The following is a 4,238-nucleotide window of genomic DNA, read 5'->3' on the forward strand; positions in this document are numbered from 1 at the left end:
GCAAACTGGCTTCCTGGTGTGGTGCTATAGTATCAGTACTGGACTTCAAACCACAGGTCAGCAGTCCAAACCCACCAAGTGCTCCTTGGAAATCCTATACAGGGTCACTCGAGTTGGAACTGACACAATGGCACTTAACAACAACAACAACAAGAGGAAATTATTGAATGATGCACAAAGAATCAAAAGAAGATGGAAGGTAAACACAGAGTCACTGTACAAAAAGAAATGGCCAATGTTCAGATATTTCAAGAGCTACCATGTGATCAAGAACTGATGGTTCACTGAAGACATTGGTGAAAAACTAATCTCCAGGAATTGATGGAATACAAATTAAAATCAAAACAAACTGAAGAAGCACTGGAGGCACTCATTCAACTATGCCAAGATATTTGGAAGATAACTACCTCATCAACCAGTTAGAAGAGATCCATATCTGTGCTCATTCCAAAGAGAGGTTACCCAACAGAATGTGGAAATCATCAAACAATACCATTAATATCACATGTAAAATTTTGCTAAAGGTAATTCAAAAATGGTTGCAACAATACATAGACAGGGATCTTCGAGAAACTCAAGTTGGATTCAGAAGAGGATGTGGAACTGGGGATAATATTGATGACATCAGAAGGATCTTAGTTGAAAGCAGAAAATACTGGAAAAATGCTTACTTGTGCTTTATTGACTATGCAAAGGCTTTTAACTGTGTGGATTATGACAAACTATAGATAACATTGCAAAGAATGGGTATTCCATAACTATTCATTGTACTCATGAAGAGCCTGTACATAGGCTTGTTGTTGTTGTCAGGTGCCATCGAGTCAAAACCGACTCATAGCGACCCCATGCACTTCAGAACTAAACAATATCCAATCCTGGGCCAACCTCACTACCGCTGCCACACTGACGCCATCAATGATGCCACCTGGCTGATCCATCTCTTTGGGGGGTCTTCCTCTTTTTCTCTGACCCTCCATCTTACCCAGCATGACATCCTTCTCCAGCAACTGTTCCCTTCTGACAATATGTCCAAACTACGAGGGACGAAACTTAGCCATCCTGGTCTCCAAGGAGCACTCTGGCTGCACTTCTTCCAAAACACACCACAACTCAAAGGCATCAATTCTTCTATGATCTTCCTTATTCACTGTCCAGCCCTCACATCCATATGAGGTTATTGAAAATACCATGGCTTGGCTCAGATGAACCTTAGTCCTCAAGCTGACATCTCTGCTCTTCAACACTTTAAAAAGTTCCTGTGCAGCAGATTTGCCCAATGCAATACGTACATAGACTGTTGTTGTTGTTGTTATGTGCTGTGGAGTCGGTTCCGACTCATAGCGACCCTGCATAGGGTTTCCGAGGCTGTTAATCTTTACGGGAGCAGAATGCCTCTTCTTTCTCCCGCGGAGCAGCTGGTAGTTTCGAACTGCTGACCTTGCGGTTCACAGCCCGATTCGTAACCACTACGCTACCAGAGCTCCTTAGACTAAGAGGCAGTTATTTGGAAAGAATAAAAGGATACTGAATGGTTTAAAATCTGGAAAGGTGTGCAACAGGGTTATATGCTTTCACCATACTTATTGAAGTTGTATGTTGAGCAAATAATTCAAGAAACTGGATTATATGTCAAAGAACAAGGAATCTGGTTGGGAGGATGATTCAGTAAGAACCGGCAATATGCAGATGATGCAACCTTGTTTCCCAGGAGCTAAGATGATAAAATACTTATTGATGAAGATCAAACACTAGAACCTTCAGGATGAATTGCACATCAGTGTAAAGAAAACAAATGTCCTCATAACTGGACCAGTAAATAAAATCATGATGAACGGAGAAATGATTGAAGCTATCAAAATGTTCATTTTGTTTGGATCCACAGTTAACATTCATGGAAGCAGCACTCAGGAAATCAAATGATATACTGCATTAGGCAAATCTGCACAGGACCTTTTTAAAGCTTCAAGAGAAAAGAAATCGGTTCAAGGACTCAGGTACACCCGACCCAAGCCATAGTATTTTTAATAGCCTCATCTACATATAAAAATTGTATAATGATTAAGGAAAACTGTAGAAGAATTAATGCAATTGAGTCAATGTGTTGGAGAAGAATACTGAAAGAACAGGCAAATATGTTTTGGACAAAGTGCAGCCAGAATGCTCCTTAAAAGCCAGAATTATGAGACTTCATCTCTCATACTTCTGATATGTTATCAGGAGGGACCAGTTACTGGAAAAGGATATTATGCTAGCTATAGTGGAGGGGCTGAGGACAAGAGGAAGTCTATCAATGATAGAGACTGTTACAGTAGCAGCATGCAATGGACTAAAGTCTAATAATTGTGAGAATGGCACAGGACACATCTAACAACTCTTCCACAAAATATTATGCACTGTTTGGTATACACTGTATCAAAATAACAGTTTTGATATCCGGGTGGTGGTTGTATGCTGTGGAGTTGGTTTTGACTCACAGTAATTCAGTGTAAGGTTCTGAGGCTATAAATCTGTACAGGAGGATAAAACCTCCTCTTTATCCTGTGGAGAAATTGGTGGATTCTAGCTGTTGACCTTCTGGTTAGATGCCCAATACATAATTTACTTCTCTTCCAAGACTTTTATGGCATTCAGGAGGTACTCAATTTGTGTTCCTTTTAAATGATCTTTGGACTTTGGAAACCAAAAGAAGTCTACAGGGGCAGGATCAGGGCTAAAGTTTGGGTAAAGTTTCTCAATAAATTTTCCTTACACAATCTTGCTTACCTTGAAGAATACGCATGTCCATTGTCTTGCTGACCTTGAAGAATACGCATGTCCATGGAATAAAGTATTTAGCATAATTTTCTTTTTGTCTCTCTCTCTCGCTAGTGACATTTCCAATTAAAAAACCATCATACTTAGTCCCCAAGATAGTCCTGCGTACTTTAAGAAAATATAACAAGATTACCTCTTTGGAGTTCCCCCAAAACAGTCACCATAACTTTCTGAGTTGATCTTTCTGTCTTGAATTTAACAGGTTCAGCATGTCACCCTGGAAACCATTGTCTTGACTGTACTTTTTATTTTTTAAAGTACCTTGCAAAAAAAAAAAAAAAAATGACACCAGCCATCTCTCCCACAACACTCTACTCAAATGAGTTTGATAATTTGTTGCAGTGACCACACAGAACTCAGAAAAAGTAGTAACAAGTATGGGTTTATTAGGGAAATTGACAGGTTGTAATACAGTATCAGAAAAAGCTCAGGGTACACAGTTCATCCAGTCAGGACAGCTTTTCCTCTGTTATGCACACAGGCAAGACTCTCTCTGGTCATTGCCTCGATGGCCTGGCCTCTGCCCTTGCTCCAGCAATGTTGCAAAGCTCTTTCAGTTCTGCTGATAAAAAATGCCCAGAGGGCACGTCACACTGTTACAAGCATAAACCCAAAGGAACTCAGCCTAGTTCTGTGAGTCAGCAAACATCTTTTGACTCAGAGCGACATTATGCACAACAGAATGAAACAATAGCCCATCCTCACAATTGTTACAATTAAGTCCATTGCTACTGTCACTGTATCAATCTGTATAGTTGGGGAACTTTCTCTTTTTCATGACCCTCTGGTTGACCAACCATGAAGTCCTTCTATGGAGACTGATCGCTTATGATAACGTGTCTAAAGTATGAGAGACAAATTTACACCATCCTAACTTTTAAGGAGCATTCTGGCTGCACTTCCTCAAGCACAGATTTGTTTGTTCTTTTGGAAGTGCATTGTTGCTGTTGTTGTTGTTAAGTGCCATCGAGTCGGAACCGACTCATAGCGACCCCATGCACAGTAGAACAAAACAATGTCCGATCCTGGGCCAACCTCACTACCACTGCCATACTTGAGTCCATCAATGCTGCCACCTGGCAAATCCACCTCGTTGGGGGTCTTCCTCTTTTCTCTGACCCTCCATCTTACCAAGCATGATATCCCTCTCCAGCGACTGTTCCCTCCTGAAAATATGTCCAAAGTATGAGAGACAAAGTTTGACCATCTTGGCATATAAGGAGCACTCTGGCTGTACTTCTTCCAAAACAGATCTATTGGTTCTTTTGGCAGTCCGTGGCACTTTTAGTATTCTCCTCCAACACCATAATTCAAAGGCATCAATTCTTCTACTGTCTCCCTTATTCATTGTCCAGCTTTCACATCCATATAAGGTTATTGGAAATACCCTGGCTTGGATCAGGCACACCTTAGTCCTCAAGCTG

The sequence above is a fragment of the Chrysochloris asiatica genome, unplaced genomic scaffold, assembly GCF_000296735.1.
Source record: "Chrysochloris asiatica unplaced genomic scaffold, ChrAsi1.0 scaffold00059, whole genome shotgun sequence".
Taxonomy (NCBI): domain Eukaryota; kingdom Metazoa; phylum Chordata; class Mammalia; order Afrosoricida; family Chrysochloridae; genus Chrysochloris; species Chrysochloris asiatica.